At 38.0% G+C, this 18,097-nt stretch overlaps 1 pseudogene; it reads left to right on the forward strand.

Moving 5' to 3' along the window:
* Window positions 1-3,454: 3,454 nt before the first annotated feature.
* LOC144628826 (uncharacterized) lies at window positions 3,455-8,574 on the forward strand (annotated as a pseudogene).
* Window positions 8,575-18,097: the final 9,523 nt, after the last annotated feature.

Raw genomic sequence — 18,097 nt, forward strand, 5'->3', positions numbered from 1 at the left:
TAATTTATCCGATTCAAACAGAAGCCAAATAACGAACGCTTAAATGTGTGTTCTTCGGTTTTTCCGTATTTCTGTCGGTAAATTATATCTAACAATCTGTCTTACTTTGCTCCATTGTATAGCATTGCCAGCTCCAATGAATTGCCTCCAAAGTTTTGCCTCAAATGTCTTGCCTTCAATGTCTTGCCTTCAGTACTTTTCTTCGCTACATTGCTCCTAGCGTGTAATGTCCTTGTTCCTTTCTTGTGTTGATCCCGAGTTCAGAAATCCTGCAAAAATAGCAAAAATTTGATTTAATAAACACGTTTCAAAGCCAAAAAATTGGTTCAAGCTTTTACAGAATTTGGTTGCCGATCCAACAAACATATGTAAACACACATATGAAAGCGTGAACTTCTACAACAGCAAATATTTACTCTTGGCTGATAACGAAAGTGATTTATTGTCGGCTGAATGTGGCAGAATTGTAATTTTTTCAATGATTTATTCATAAAACCACCATGATGTTTTTCGTGCAGTATAATGCAAATTAGCCATGCTGCCTGCCAGAGGTAAACACGTCGAGCTAACATTGAAAAGAAGACAATTTTTTAGAAATCGGATTGTCAAAATACTCAGAATCTGTGTCAAAATTGTATTTCGGAGCCAGATAATATACGACTGTTATATTAAAACCATAACATGGCAAATATCACGGATACGGTCTGTATTAATTTGTTAGCTAAGGTCGACCAGTTCTTTCAGTGTGGGGGACTCTCATAATGAGCTTTAGCTTTTACCGTCAAACTATCGAACAAGTGTAAAGTTAATCGAGGGTCTAGTTTTGCCAAATCCATAGTTACTGTATAGTTGAGTAAGCTGTTCAAATGACCTCAAAAGACAGCCACTGATTGAAGATCGTACAGGCGAATTTTTCTGCTTTTTCCTTTGGCTATTACATATTGGCTATTATTCCAATCTACCAGAATGAAATAATCTTTGGATTTTAGGGACTTCAATCGCCGCGTTTATGGATCTTGATGAAATAAAGGTTCAAAATTAATTACGACTTTATAACGTAAGATAAATAAAAGATAAAACAATAGCCATGAACTTACTTTTATCCTGAAGAATATTGGGAGACAATTTTCGTGTTCAACTCATCAGTTAAATTCATCACTGAGGCAACTGGGCACAGCAATACCAATCTACAAAGAAATAAAGAAAACAGGGTAAATAATGACGTCCTTAGAAATACAAAACACTCCATTGCCACAAACAAACTAACTAAAAACGGCTTTGTTATTGTTGAGTCACTGGCCAAAACAATATGAAACCATGTGACTCGATGGAATTACACCAAGGACAGTATGGTTAAATATAACGTATGTATGATGAGCCCCTCCCCCCGGGGGCCTTGTTCCCCCAAAATTCCCCTGTGTTCCCTTGTACCCTTAAAGTATTCTGTCTGTTTTTGTGATCCCTGTTCCCTAAAATATCAGAAACACACCTTTTGTTCCCTCGTTCACAATTATTTTATGACCATGTTCTCTTGTTCCCTGAAACCTCTGGCAAGGGCTCCATGTCATAAAATTTATTTAGGGGCAAATCCCCAGCTCGTAACAATACCACTCACCCCTCCCCCTCACCCTTCAACGCCATGTTTTGGGGAGGGAGGGATTGTGTGTCGCTAAAGGACATGAATAGAACGAGCTATGATTGGCTTTGTTTTTTTTGAAACGTTAACAGTGATCAAAATTTAATTTCTCCATACGATATCAATACATTTTCAAGCAGACAAGTAATGAGAATATAGAAAATCATCAACTAGGAGATATTGTCTTGATATAACACCAAATTCTCACAACTAACATTGAAGGAAATGTATGGAAATTACTTAGGAGAATTGATATTTTGATCCTGGGTTTACGTTAGTTACCTGAATAATTGTGTGATAGTTGGCCTCGTTGGTTTCCCAGTTGGATTCTTATCCTCGTTGCTTTCCTGAAAAAAAAAAAAAAGATCAGAAGGAAAAATTAACACCGATTTAATTAACTAATGACATTGTTTTAGCCATAATCTGAGCAGGGGTCTTTAAACTCCCCTCTTTTGAAAGGTATTTAAAAAGAAATCTTTCAACATTTTATCGGATTAAATATCTACAATACGTTAGAACATAGTTTAAGTGTTATTGCCAGAGAAAACCGGGCAGGAGCAAAACATCGGGGTCGGCCGTTTACCTTCATCTTTTTACATTATAAAAGCTATCTGATAAGATTAGCAACGGTGGCATTTGCAGCAGTAGAGGTTCTTTTTTCTTCGAGATAACACTATTCCGTAATTTTGGGCCCTCCAACGGCCTAAAATATCCGAAATTTTGGGCAACTTTGGGTAAGCCTACAACACACTTTGTATGAGTCCTCAGACTTCTAATATTTTTTATATGACATTTATTACCTTATAAGTTGACTGGGATATGTAAATCCTTCTAAGTTTTAAAACTAATTTTTTTACGAGGGGTTAAAAGTTGTCATTGAATCGTTAATGAGCTTGACCCAAATTTGAGTCATTTTCAGTCGACTGTTTCACAAAAGTGCGGCAGTTTATTTGGAAAATAAAACCATCCCTCGATAGTCTTTTGTGCTGTTATCAAAATGCAGATTAGTTAAAATTGGTATCTAGAAGTAAATCGGAGTTAGCGGCGTCTAAAACTGCCATAACAATTTTCAGTTAAGCAATATTTCCCGCCAAATTTTCTAACATACTATGTTTCGACTTTCTCTGATTGCAGTCCATTATTAACTTAATGGACCTAAAAGCAGTTTCGTTGTCTTCGGGACAGAACATGGAAACTGTAATATCATTATTGCGGTTTTCAGTGAAATGCGAACTCTGAAATTCAATCATCAACCAACGGTTTGCGCTTTTTGCTGCCGTCAATCATCTAAGCTGACCTCTCGGGAAACAGAAGTTCACTTCAACCGGGTCAAAAGGTCACATCTGTCAGTTGTGATTGGTAGATTTCGATCCTTTTTGTTTGTTTCTCTTCGCATAATTATGATTGACGGCAGCGAAAAACGCAATCGTTAGTTGGATTTTGAATTTCAGAGTTCGCACTTCACTGAAAACCGCAATAACAACATGTGTAAACATTTCAAATCTCTAAAGAAATACCCGATAACTTCTTACACATGTACCAAAATTTCCCGCGAAAGTTTTGTTTTTTATTCCCCGTCACGCTTTATGGTAAAACCGGACTGTATCCTCAGTACGCTGGTGTTTTGATCGTCGCCAAAAAGCAAATTGAATCAAATAATGCAAATTCAATCGAGAATTACCTTAAATTAATTAAGTAGACTTTGCAGACATATTGTTTACACACTTGTCTCCCCTGACTTCTGAAATGCGTGACGTGTCACGAATTGTAAGGTCAGACGACAGGTGTAAAGCTTTGTTTAAATCTCGACGTTGAATTATGAACTGTTCTTTCGGGTCAGAAGATTCGCCGTGTAGTTTAGGTGGGCTCGGTTCAGTTATTCTTCCATTACTGGCTTGCAAGCGAGATATGACTTTTCATCTTGTTAGTCTTGGAATCAGCGGTAAACGTGGTCGAGGAAAAACTGAGGTCAGCGAATCACAGTTAATTTTAAACCGCGCTGGTCTGCCGGGTGCTTTAAACAATGAGGAAATGGAGGCCATGACAATCTGTCCCAAGCATAGGCGAGACCTCACTACCGATTGGTCGGGCCGGAAAGGCGAACTTTGCTGCTATCCAACACACGAGGGCACGAGGAAGCGAATAAAACTCCCTAGACGCGTAAACGCTGTTATATCAGCCGAAATCTCTGCTTTATTCAATGTTGTGGTTCCTATCGGCGCAGGTTAGTATACCGCTTTTATTTCTTTAGCAGTTCCTCTTTAATTTTACATACCCACGATTTACATCGAAAGGTTGAAAATTGGCGCCCGTACGCAAGTACTTTGCAGGCTAGTGCAGTTTCTCTGCATTTCAGCTTCCCAGCTAATATTTGTAATCAAAAAGGCGGTTTTTTCTAGGGCCAAACCGCGTGTAATGGCAATAAAGATATATGTACCTTTCTTGAATCGAAACCAATAAAAACAAGCATACGCTTTGCCCCGCAAAATTTTTTTTTATAGTTACTCGAAAGCATATTTTACGTGCCGTCGTCAACAACACAAATCAAAACTAATTAAAAGTACAAACATACTTTTTGCACATTTTAAGATGTAAAAAAAACACCTGTTGTAGCAAGCTCTTCCAAAGAATGCAACAAAAATGTATCCTAAATAACTATTGATCATTTCTTTTTATCAATTTATACAACTGTTGTTGACGAATATTCGAGGATTCGCAGAAAACGAAATTAAACATATATAAACCACAAACTTAATTGAATTATCAGTTTGCACGCAATTGACTTCATAAGCCGCATTAATTTGAGATTTTGGTTCAGTCAAAAATATAACATATGAAAATCTGATACAAAAAAATAACATAGCTGGCTGATAGTTAATAATAAAATAATAGCGATAAATAAAAATATATTAAAAATCAAAGTTGATTAAACTTGTCGAAATGGATTTTTTACAGTAAGGGACGGACCATTATTTTTTTGGAGGGGGGGGGGGGGATGAAAAATATTGAAAAAAATTGTTTGCAGGGCCTGGAAAGACAAAATAAATTGTTTGCAAACACGATATGTATAACAAAAAATAGTAAGAATTTCGAAAAAAAATGTTTGCAGAGGTGCATAACCTAAAAAAAAAAAGTTTGCAGAGGAAAATTTTTCATCCCCCCCCTCCAAGAAAATAATGGTCCGTCCCTAATCAAAATAATAGAGCCACTTTTCGATTCATCAAAAATAAAAATATCCTTAGCAAACAAAATGATAATAAAATCCACTGAGGTAGACGTAAAAATGGAAACAGAATCATCAATGTAAAAGTAAAGATGTGTAAATTTTAAAAGCAAGAGTGGTTTCATTTCTCTCCAACTTTTTGGCCAGGAAGGGTAGGGAGGGGTGTTTATAGAGTACAGTGACGGTGGCACTCCGGCAAATGAATTTTGCTTGGGCGATAGCTAGTTCTAATAATTCGTGTTGTTATTGTTTTTCATTATAGCTATTTGTACAACTTGCCGACTGCAACACTACAAAGACCGTAAAAAAAGTGAGCCTGACATCGTCGAGGGCGCAGAAAAGGTCAGCGGTATTCCCAATTTGCAATACGTGTTTTCCTGTCTTGTGATTGGAGTGGCTGTTAATGTCAAGTGGGTGTGTAGCCTGTGGATAAATACTTTTTACAGCTCTGAACGTACAGAGTGAGGAAGAAAGTACAGGCTAGGGTACAGTGAGCAAAAGTTCACATTCGTTGTTCATGATTTCTTTTTAGGATCCTGGTGAGCATTCTACATTAATGCAGTGCGAGGAACTGGAATCTACTGACTTTGACGATGTGACTGAAGATGACCAAATACAGATAGAAGAATCAGACGAGACTGTGACACTATCGTCACTAGACTCTGAGAACTCTGAACCCGAGGAAGAGGTTAGTATATGGTGTGACGAAAAGGAACTCCAAAGCGAGAGACGACAAGCACTCAATGATGCTCTAGGAAACCTGACCAATGGACGATTTAGCCCTATACGTTCTACATTAAACGCTTCATGGGATGACATTTCCTCGACCCAGCAAAAGTACTATATGCGCAAGGCGCGGGAAGCCGTAACAGCCTCACTGTCGGTCATTAGCACAGGACAGGAAAAAGAACTTTGGAATTCCATTCGAAGTGAATCGATAATTGAAAGGGAAGATGGTGATTCATCCAAACGTAAGCGCTTCGACACAAGTACTGGGCTTATTGATGTCTTGATTAAAGCGCATGATCAAGCAGGGTCCTGGCAAACCAAACGCCAGATTCTATCTCTTTTCGCAAATGATTTTAGCCGCGCAGAATTGCAGACACTAATTCCCGGGTTAACTAAATGGAGAATTGACCAGGCCCGTCTGCATGCTAATGAAGTGGGAAAAGGACAAATTGTTCCCGAAAAGCCTATCTTCCGAACAAGAATCGATCCCATGAAAGTTGATCATTTCATAAATTACATCTCACGACCAGACCTACTTCAAGATGTTGCATTTGGGACAAAAACGCTAAAGCTAGACTCTGGGGAACGTATTGTCATCCCGGCTGTTATACGAACATTGATTCCCTCCCGAATTATCCATCAGTACACAAGCTATTGCAAAGAGCAAGAATTTGAGCCAGCTAGCGAGCGTTCTTTGTTTCGAATGCTTGAAATTTGCTCAGCATCAATGCAGAAGTCCCTTCATGGACTCGATAACATCACCGCCGAAGGAACTGAAGCATTCGACAATCTACTATCAACTATTGAAACGTTAATGGAGAACGGCGCAGACGAGCACTGGGCCCAAAAGATGGGGCAGGCGATGAAAGAGGCTAAAAGGTATTTCAAGACGGATTTCAAGGCGCACGTGGGTAGAGGCGAAAACAGCAGCGACCACTGCACTGTTTATGCTCTTAGTGATCCTACCAATCTTGACTTCCGTGTAGAATGTCAGCACCCTCACGACACCGGTTGTGATAGGTGCGAATCTCTCGATATGGTGTTAGAAGAAATCACAAAGAAACTAGAGGAGGTGGACATCACCGAGGATCAGAAGGCCAGGATGAAGTTTGAGAACAAGGCGTACATACGAGCAGTTCATGCATGGAAGGCACATTTGATTCGTTCCGTTAATCAAGAGGAAGCTAAGCAGGACGCCCTTGGCCAACTTAACGAAGAAACGTGCTTGATAATCATAGACTGGGCAATGAAATATCTCGCCCAGCATTACCGGGAAAGGATGTCTGAGTTTTTTGGCAAGCGCGGCAGGAGCTGGCATGTAAGTGCAGTCATAACCCACTTGCATGCTGATGGGAGATACGAAGTTGAGTGCTTTGTGCATCTCATCAACACGTGCAATCAAGACAGCTTTGCCGTGATGTCAGTCATTGAGCATCTGCTTCACACCATCAAGCTTGAGTACCCTTCAATCAACAAGGCTTTCCTGCGATCAGACAACGCGGGTTGTTACCATAACGGGCCCTTGATCCTCAGTCTTCCATACATTGGAGAAAGGACAGGTGTAACACCACTGCGCTACGACTTTTCAGATCCCCAGGCTGGGAAGGACATATGCGATCGGAAAAGCGCACATTCGGAGGTGGGTGAATGAGAAGCACGACGTGACAACGGCAGATGACATGAAACAGGCACTGGAATCCCACGGCGGCCTGAAGGGTTGCAGGGCAGCTGTTGTGGAAGTTGATACGACCAAGGCGGCTGGCATGGATAACAAAATACCCGGTATAAGCCTTATTAACAACTTCTCCTTTGAGAAAAGTGGAATCCGCACTTGGAAGGCCTACAATGTTGGACCTGGGCGCTTTCTTTCGTATAGTGAACTGATTATCGAGAAACAACGAGACACTGGGCTGAAAGTAATCCAGCAGTTCGGTCCCAGAACGAAAGAGCGGGGTACTGTCTTAGAAAACACCAGGCCTGTTAGTGAAATCTTCTCGTGCGGTGAGACTGGATGCGTCCTCACTTTTAAGACAGAGGCAGAAGCTGATGCGCACATGGATTCAGGACAGCATGTCAGAAAGTTAGAATCGGAGTCCTTATATGATTCTATCAAAAAAAAAAGTGGGCTGAGAAGGTAACTGGTGTGAGCGTACCTATTTGTGAACAAGAAGCAAGTTCCGCACATTACGACAGACCCTCCTCTTCAACCGTTAAAGACAGGCGAACAGAAGGATGGGCCCTAAAAACCACCAAAAAACCACAAAGAATGACGGATCACGTAAAGAACTATTTGGAAAAAAAGTTTAACACAGGAGCAAGAAGCGGATTAAAGGCGGATTCAGTACAGGTATCCCATGAAATGAAGTTCCTCAAGGACGCTAATGGACATCTTTTGTTTACTCCAGAAGAGTGGAGAACAGCTCCTCAGATAAACAGTTTCTTCTCAAGGCTATCAGCAATACAACGACAAAGTCAAACGGGAAAAAGCGGGTTAGAAGACACCAACGAAGAATTTCCAGAGGAAGACTTAGAGGCGCTGGAATCTGAAATTGCCCTCGAGGATTTGCGGCAAGCAGTACTTCATGACATGGATGTACCAAATCACCCCATTCAAGTAGGGGAGAGAAACATTTGTGAGCTTACAAGAGCAAAGAAACTTAACACGCTGAAAGTGGCTGAGATAAGGGAAATATGCCAAAGCCTACAAGTAGCAGTTGATGGGTCACTAGCAAGGAAAAAATCATTCATCGAGCCACTGGAAACGTATGTGAAATCATGCACATGTTTCCAAACCTGAACAAGCTGCACGCTTTCACGCGCACGCTTTCTGAAGCGCGGTAGGCTTAGGCTTTTTGGTCTAATAAAGCATTTGACGGTATCTTTATTGCACGTCAAAGAAAGAAGTTTCAAATGACACTTGTGCTGGATTTCCACTGACGCGTAATTTTTTAACGCATTTCTGAACGATTACAAGCCCATGCAGTCTGCGTAGCAGGCGTCTGTGTAGTTTTTTAGTGGGTTTAAGCGAGTGCGCGATCGCGAGAAGGCCACGCAAGGATAAATAGATTTTTTCCTCCTCAGTTTTTGCTCGCGTGGCCTCCTCGCAACTACGGCGCCTGCTAAGCAGGCTAAAGCCCTTGAGGCTATATAACCACAGTTATGACGTCGCTTTACTTCTTTGGGTGTATTTTATGAAAGAAATATAAAATAACCACTGTGTGCTTACATAGCCTGATGTACCGGCATTCAGCAGAGTTTGGGAGAATCCTTTTGTAGCGCTAACGTGAAAACAAACTTTCGTGTTTCTGTGAACGTCAACTAATAACCCAAGTACGTTTGTTATATCATACTTGTTTTCCATTCCGAACACATTGAGGAGGCTATTTCAAATAACGTATTTTCTTTATTAATGTCCCATACATACTGCTTTCCGCTCGTCTGCGCAGTGGTTGCACGGGAAGTATACTTTTGAACCAGGAGCTACTGCTTCAGCATAATGTTTTGCAATGTCGAAACACCAGTTTTTGCCGTGCTGCGCCTAGATACGCACGTGAGACGAAGCAGGTGTTTCTTACGGTCATTCAATCTAGATTATGTTGATATTACATGTTTTTAGTTTTAATCCATTGTAGTGGATAGATGATCTGTTTGTCGCTGATTTACGGCACCATTTTTTCCTTTTTTATTACTTTGTACGGCAAAAGTACAAACAATGATTAGTCATTTAATTAAACGTTGCTATTTATTTTTTTCTTGTGCTCCTTTTGTAAAAAATCCTGCTGAAAATTAAAGAGATATGTCACCAGCTAGGTTTTTTCAATAGCTCTTACGTTTTGTTATTTTCACGGGAACTTAATTTCGCGAAAATGGAACGGGAATAATCGCTGGACTAAAGTTTCGCGATTTGGCCAAAAAATACATTAAAAGCCTTAAAAATACGTTTACGCGGGACTTTGTTTTCGCAAGCCCCGCGAAAATAAGTAACAATAAGGTACTTAACTTGTTTTGAACAGCGGTTTGGCGGTAAAATAGTATATGGAATTTTTACATTTCTGCTTCAGGCACAAAAAGATCATTTGTGAAAACATTCCTGCTTTGCAACATTGCGTGACATTTTAACAACTTTCGCGGGAAAATAGAGCTCAGTATAAAATATCACGTTGACGGTTTTCACTGTTTAACCAAGCTAAATAGCAACAAGACGGTTTAAAATTCCATCCCATAGCCCAGGGAACAAAGCAATTTACTTTTGAACGCCTCCTTTGTTGAATTATTGGCTGCAATCGTTGTAGTAGGAACAACGTAGTGATAACCTTCAAGAAATATTTGGCGGGAAATATGTTAATTAAAAATTGAAATGTCAGTTTCAGACGCCGCTAACTCCGATTTACTCTTAGATACCAATTTTAACTAATCTGCATTTTGATAACAGCACAAAAGACTATCGAAGGGTGGTTTTATTTTCCAAATAGACAGCCGCACTTTTGTGAAACAGTCGACTGAAAATGACTCAAACTTGGGTCAAGCTCATTAACGATTCAATGACAATTTTTAACCCCTCGTTAAAAAATTAGTTTTAAAGCTTAGAAGGATTTACATATCCCAGACAACTTATAAGGGAATAAATGTCATATAAAAAATATTAGAAGTCTGAGGACTCATACAAAGTGTGTTGTAGGCTCACCCAAAGTTGCCCAAAATTTCGGATATTTTAGGCCGTTGGAGGGCCCAAAATCACGGAATAGTGTTATCTCGAAGAAAAAAGAACCTCTACTGCTGCAAATGCCACCGTTGCTAATCTTATCAGATAGCTTTTATAATGTAAAAAGATGAAGGTAAACGGCCGACCCCGATGTTTTGCTCCTGCCCGGTTTTCTCTGACAATAACACTTAATGTAGACTAATAAACCCAATGTAAAATGCTCTACCATACAAAAGATAATCAAAAGCCCTCTGGGCTTAGTGTCTCGTGTCACTTTTTAGAGTTTATTTAAAAAAGAGATCGCTTTTCACGTCTATTTATTGCTTGTAAAGTCGATCAGTTATATAACTCCAATAACAGCAGAAAAAAGATGACAGACATTGCACTGTATTGCACTTTGGTTCACTAAGCATACATTCTACTGTATACTTATACTATGACTTCCATGTGCTTTCTTCACGCTATATGAGATATCGCTTTGGGTGTTTATTCGTGAACGCTTAGCCTGTTAAGTGATAATGACATGCGAGTGGTGATGATTTTGTTAATTCTTATAACCTCTTCTCCTGATTTAGTATTGATATTGTGAGGAGAAATTTGGTTTTGGTCACTCTTGAGCCGGTCTTAATGTCTTTGTAACGCCAAAGCTACAACGCAGCGGCTGATGAACGTGTAAATTACAGTCATTTTCTTCGCTATTTAAATCTACTGAATGAAATATTCTGCTAGGTTCTGCTTAATAGAAAACATTCGATCTTGCTTGACATGTGATTCCGCGCGAACGTACGCAATAAACTATGTAGTAGTGTTTAACTCGCACAAATCTCACTTTTAAAGAGAGACTTTAACTTCTACACAGAGCTTACTATGCTGTACCATAACTGGTCATAACTTTAAAATGGTTGGGTATTCAATCGACTAACGATTCAAACGATTCAAACCTTTTGTTCAAACGACATGTGTTATGTGTGCAAGATTAACTTTGACATTCAATCCCGACCAACTAATTGCTTAGATTACAATCCCTCTTTAACCCCGATACAATCTGTTGCCGCGGCTAAATTTAAAAAAAAGTTGTCTACACAAAGATAAGAACAATGCTTACCGATCGAACAACTGATATTTACATCGTCCTCTCTTTCAGCAACATTTTTACCATATCTGCTATATTCCACGACTGTAATCTCTATAAATACAGTTGTTACAGTAAATATCCTGTTGAAACATCCACCATTTTCCTACGCTTGGTAAACAGAAATGATTTTCAACTACTTTCCAAAACTCTCAAGATAAAATAATAGATATCAAATGAAAGCACGCTATTCTTTAAATTGGCAACGTGAAGCTGTTATTCTGATACATCTCACAATTGCACAAATTAAAACTTTACAAGCGACCACAAGACAAGACACTCCAAAGAGATTTTAGAGCTTCATGTTAAAAACTGCTTTTCTCGCTCAATTTAAGTTGCGGTATACTAGCGTTATATGCACAACAACGACAACGAAAAATTTACAGGCAGGTCCATCTAATGACATCTTGTTGATTATTAGACACTTCTGCTTTTCAGATCCGTTCTAAAACTCATCAATATAATTTCTCTCTTTCGGTTAGTACATTGTATTATGTGTTTGTAATAACCTGGTGTATTTCATTCTTCTTCTACGCGTTTTCTGCTTGAGTTACAATTAATTTCATTGATTTTCAGTACAATCTTGTCGGCAAAGGTTAGAATGTTATTTTAAGAACGTAAAACTTGTCTGTATTTTCTTGATAACTGCTGGCTGCAGCTCAAATATATCCAAAATTGAAAAGCGTACAGCTAATTTAAAGAAAAAAATGCGTCACATCTACGTGTATTCCTCTTAAGAGCTTCATTCATGCACTGAAAAGGCTGTTGTTGTCGTCTATAAAAGTTGTGTCCATTGTAGCGTGGAATTCACAGCAGGATATATGAAGCTACATGTAGTGCCTCTTGACTCAGGTCAATCTTCGGGTCAAAAAAATAAAAAAGCAATGTATGTTTTGCGCTTTAGATTGACATTTCTGCTCTTCAATCCTAAGAAAACTCATCAAATATAATTTCCCTCTTTCGGTCATACATTGAGTTCTACCTTTACCTCAGAGCCGAGTGTAAACGAGGCTTTGCAAATCGAAAGTGTAAATGTTTCTCTCGATGAATCAGAACCGCCTGAAAAAAGAAAGGCAGAAAAGTACGACTCCAGACTGGCAGAGTTCTTTTATTGAAATGTGGGAAAAAGTATGGAACAGCACAACGCTAGATTTGAACAAACAAACGCCACAGTTGACCTTTTTAAAGATTTGGCATCAAAATAATTGTCTTTATCTAATCGTTTATCTTCTGTTATTAAATTGTTGTTATTCGTGCCACAAAGGTCACCCCTTTCAATACAAAGTTGTGCAAAAGTCACGTAGCAATCATAGTCTTTTTTAGGATCATGATGCTCGTTTTTTGTTCAACCTTTTTCAACGCAATTCTCCAACGAACTTTCAACATGCCAAATGCTCGTTCCACTACAGATCGTAGCGCACCGAACTTTAGGTTTTAAACTTTCGCTGCTCCTGAGTCAGGCGTCCTCTGTCCGGGTAGGGTTTCACTAGCCAGTTCGTTAGCGGATAGGCACTGTTGCCAGCTAAAAGGGGCCTTATTTCTGTTCCATTTTTATTGCCTGTTAGACCACTTAAAATTTGCTCGTTTGCTGCAAGTTCAGAAAAAAACGTCATCTCTTTTTTATAGCGTGCCTGTATTTTTACATAATAAGCCCTTTACAATAAATACTCCTAACTTACTGTTTGATAAACCAGCGCTTTAGTTGCGACCTTTGTAAAGAAACAATTATTCTTTGATAACATTTGTTTTGTCATCGGATGCCGCCGGAATTTCATAACATGGCGGGAAAATTCCGCGGCCTCACAAAGCAAATGTTGACATGGCGGGAAAAATATTGACATGGCGGGAAAAATATTGACATGGCGGGAAAATATCCCCCTGTACAATTATCTCGTGTCGTCATGACAACGTCGTCATGACGACACGAGACAAAAACGGCTTATTAGAAAATATAGTGACCCAGATAAGCAAGTTTTCAGAGCATGGATGGGGTTAGTGATTCATTTTAAAGAGAATGCCAGAAGGGATTGCGAGATCTACTTTGTAAACGTACAAGCTAATTAAATGACCAAATCAGGCAGCTTTAGAGGCTGCCGGCTCTCACATGGTTCTTTTAACGAACTCTCATAACATAAAAATTGTCGAAAACAACTGGGGAAGAATTATTAACTTAGGGGAGCCGAAAAATGGCCAAATCCACGTTACATCTGTGCAAAAACGCCGAAGAATTTGATAGAATTCGTAGTAAATATGATCACTTTTTGTGATTTTCTTCCACAAAATATTTTAAAATGAATTCCGGAATGATCAAAGGTTATTTATGTGACTCGGGCACAAATACATCGGTGAACAAGAATTTGAAACTTGACTCAGTATTTCTGGCAATTGTACAAAGTTTACCTTAAACTAAAAGTTTAAATACGTCTTTAATATGTAACATTACTTTTGTGTGTAGTTCTTCTTACCTCAAGAAAGACTCAAAACCTGTTTGGCGAAAGTATCGCTGTGTCCTCCATTTTGCTTGAAGCACGTGCTTTCAAAGTTTGCGTGAAGCGAAGTTCTTGTTGTAGATATTTGTGTTTCGTAACATTTCCAAACATAAGGACAATCCCGAACTGAAGCTTGAGGCATTTTGGTAGCACCAGGCGAAGCCAAAGCTTTAGTTATACAAGTTTAAATTTAAACATGGATGCTAAACCTTCGACCAGAAGAATGCAAAGTGACAAATTTGTATAATTTGCAATTTAAATTTTCAAACGTTCGCGACCGCGCACCGAGTGGTTGTTTGCAATTATTTGATTGGCCAGTCTTTTTATTGGATAGTTTAAGGGCGGAATGTTTAAAATTTTCTCTTCCTAATTGCTGGCCAGAAAACTTTTCTCGTGGAAAGTGAAATTTCGAAATAACATAATTTATCTTTCAATCATGTTTTTTACATCATTTGCAAAATAGAGTGTTTTTCTTTGTGTAGCAGCGGTTGCATGTATACCGATGTTACCAATAAACGAAATTAGATCTCTATGAAATCAAAATTAATTGTCATGAAGAAAAAGGAACTTAAATGGTCAGATATACAGTTTTATGAGCGTTTGAGACTAAATATGTTTTAAATAATCGATGAAAGTTTTTTCTATCAATGTATTTTTGTCCAATCAGCGAAAAAAAAATCTTAAAATTTTTAACACACTTAACTGAGCAGCTGTTCAGAGCCACCTTAAATTTATGAAAAAATCAAATGTTTCGTTTTGTAGTTTAGATTATTTGGCGATAGGCAGTATAAAATGCAAACTTAAGATAATTGTTAGCATTTTTCCTCTGTAGCTATTTACTGTTTTGTGCGGCGAATACAATAGATGGGAAACAGCAGCTTGCAGTTACAAACAATGCCCGAGGGTCTCAATGGAGCTAACCGTTAGCCGTAAAGCGGCCAAAAATTTAGCCGATAGGCATAAAAATTGAAAAATTTTAGTCAGTAAAGATAAATAAAACAGACTAGATCACTTCATCGTCCCAGAATGGTCGTAAGACCTAAAATATGTTTTTCAATAATGGCAATTAACTTCTAAGTTTAAAAACAATGGAAACTAATTTTTAACTTTTGTTAACCGTAATGGAAATAAACTAACCGTTAGCTGTAAAAAAGCCAAAAATTTAACCGTTAACCGTAAAAGCCACCACCCCATTGAGACCCTCATGTCCCGGCCTGCATTCATAAGCAATATATAAATGATTATACAGTCCGAATTTAAAACCGAGTGGAACCATGTGGTGTTCAAATCATGGATATTAAAACCCCCGTCAAAAAATAAAAGTCAGAAGTGACCATTTCTAAAGAAAACTGAAAGCCCGTTTGGTTAATTATTTAACGCCGGAACGTCGACTAACTATTTAAAATAAAACAATCAATCAATGGATCAATCAATGAATCATAACTGCAAATTTACTAGGAGAAACGAACTATAAAATTTTCTTCGTTTAAGCAACCAAGCAAACATCTTTCTGCCTCTAGATAAATTCGAAATCTTTTCAAGATTACTAGTGATTTATCAAAATACTATGTACGGCAATTCAGGTCAGAATATAAAACGTTGTATGTGTTTCAATAGAAAAAATAATAAGCGAAAAGCGCTTTAGTGGTTAGTATTTGCATTCGTAAATAAGGCGTACGTGTTCGAAATGTTTACAAGTGTTTCGCTTTCTCTGTTAAAATAAAGAAAATAAACCGTATTGTTACTTATTTTCGCGGGAACTTAATTTCGCGAAAATGAAACGGGCATATTTCGCGGGATTTAAATTTCGCAATTTGGTAAAAAAAATACGTTTAAAGGAACTAAATTTCGCGATAATTGTCAAAATACTGATTTGTATTAACATACAGTAACTAGTAAGTCTCCAAATTGGCACAACTGATTTTAATTTCCCATGGCAATTGTTTCCAATAACACAGAACAAAACCATATAACGAAAACGACACTTAAAACTGTTTGACATGTTCCTTTGTAACAATGTAAAGCTAGTTTGACGACTGTACCAAGATAAGTATGTAGTAAACTGACCGTAAAATTGGTCAATTATAACAAACTATGTAGAAGGGTATTAAAGTTCGCGTCGTTATTTTTTGCGAGAACCTTTTTTAAAAATCGCAGAAACCGCGAAAATTAAGTCCGCGAAAATAGGTAACAATAAGGTAGCTTTCAGTTTTTATGATAAAAATATTTAAAACAAATTTCTTTGTTTCATTTGAGGAAATGCGTTTCAACCAAGTATCTTGTTTGTGTCATTGATAATAATTATAACACTTTCATTACTGCTCGATCACTTCCCCGAATCTCTCTCCGAAAGGACTAACACCATGTAACAAAATGGGGTGTGTCGTGTTAAACTGCAGTTATGACAAAAAAATAGCTATTCTGAATTAAATCGTAGAATCAAACCGTTCAGAATGTTACTGGCGGTTTCTACCAATTAATTTGACCAAAATAACTCGTGTGATCCAACACATGTGAAACTTACATGGCAAGTGGGTGCACTTAAGTTTCCAAGTATGTTGTTTACGTCATTGATAATAATTATAACACTTTAATTACTGCTCGATCGCTTCTCGAAACTCACTCTTTGATCATGAGAACTAACACCAGGTATCAAAAAAACATAGGGTGAGTCGTGTTAGACTGGAGTTATGACAAAAAATAGCTGTTCTGAATTAAATCGTAGAATCAAACGGTTCAGAATGTTACTGGCGGTTTCGACCAAGTAATTTGACCAAAATAACTCGTGTGATCCAACACATGTGAAACTTACATGGCAAGTGGGTGCACTTAAGTTTTGTTCATTGTCCCGTTTCAGGACGTGATGTTATTGTTAACAGTAACATCACGTAGAATCATATCCATGTAGATGTTCAGTAGAGAACAACTTTTAGTAAGATAACGAACAATTCTCGTGATAACATCAGTTGCAGTTGTCGGCGAAATGAGAAATTAAAATTCAAAGCTAAATGCATATTTCGTACCGATGTAGAGATTACGTGCCATGTGTGTCTCTGTTTCAACTTTCAGGTACCGCGATTGTGCCTGTTTGCGTTAGAAAATACTGAATTCGCTCGATAGATTTCCTGTCAAATTTACCTCATATAACAAGTTGTACAATGCCCTTTGTAATGCGGTAAATTGCTTCAGCTTGTACTCAAAGAAGGAAAAATACAACTGACGTTTCGCTCTCTCTTTTGAAATAAGGAAATAAAACTCTCTATTTTTATGATAAAAATGTTTAAAACAAATTTCTTTGTTTCATTTGAGGAAATGCGTTTCAAACAAGTATCTTATTTGCGTCATTGATTATAATTATAACACTTTAATTACTGCTCGATCGCTTCCCCGAAACTCACTCTGTGATCATGAGGACTAACACCAGATATCAAATTAACATAGGGTGTGTCGTGTTAGACTGCAGTTATGACAAAAAAAAATAGCTGTTCTGAATTAAATCGCAGAAATACACGGTTCAGAATGTAACTGGCGGTTTCTACCAATTAATTTGACCAAAATAACTCGTGTGATCTAACACATGTGAAACTCAAATGGCAAGTGGGTGCACTTAAGTTCTGTTCATTGTCCTGTTTCAGGACGTGATGTTACTGTTAGTAGTAACATCACGTAGTATCATATCCATTCAAAATCTTTCCAAGATTATGAGTGATTTATCAAAATGCTATGGACGGCAATTCAGGTCAGAATATAAAACGTTTAACGTGTTTCCATAGAAAAATTATAAGCGAAAAGCGCCTTAGTGGTTAATATTTGCATTCGTAAATAAGGCGTGTTCGAAAATTTCACAAGTGTCTCGCTTTCTCTGTTGATATAAGGAAATAAAACTCTCTGTTATTATGATAAAAATGTTTAAAACAAATTCCTTTGTTTTATTTAAAGAAATGCGTTTCAACCAAGTATCTTATTTGGGTCACTGATTATAATTATAACACTTTAATTACTGTTCGATCGCTTCCCCGAATCTCTCTCCGAAAGGACTAACACCAGGTATCAAAATGGGGTGTGTCGTGTTAGACTGCAGTTATGACAAAAACATAGCTGTCCTGAATTAAATCGTAGAATTAAACGGTTCAGAATGTTACTGGCAGTTTCTATCAATTAATTTGACCAAAATAACTCGTGTGAT

This window comes from Oculina patagonica, chromosome 10, assembly GCF_052425735.1.
Source record: "Oculina patagonica isolate OP01 chromosome 10, crgOcupat, whole genome shotgun sequence".
NCBI lineage: Eukaryota > Metazoa > Cnidaria > Anthozoa > Scleractinia > Oculinidae > Oculina > Oculina patagonica.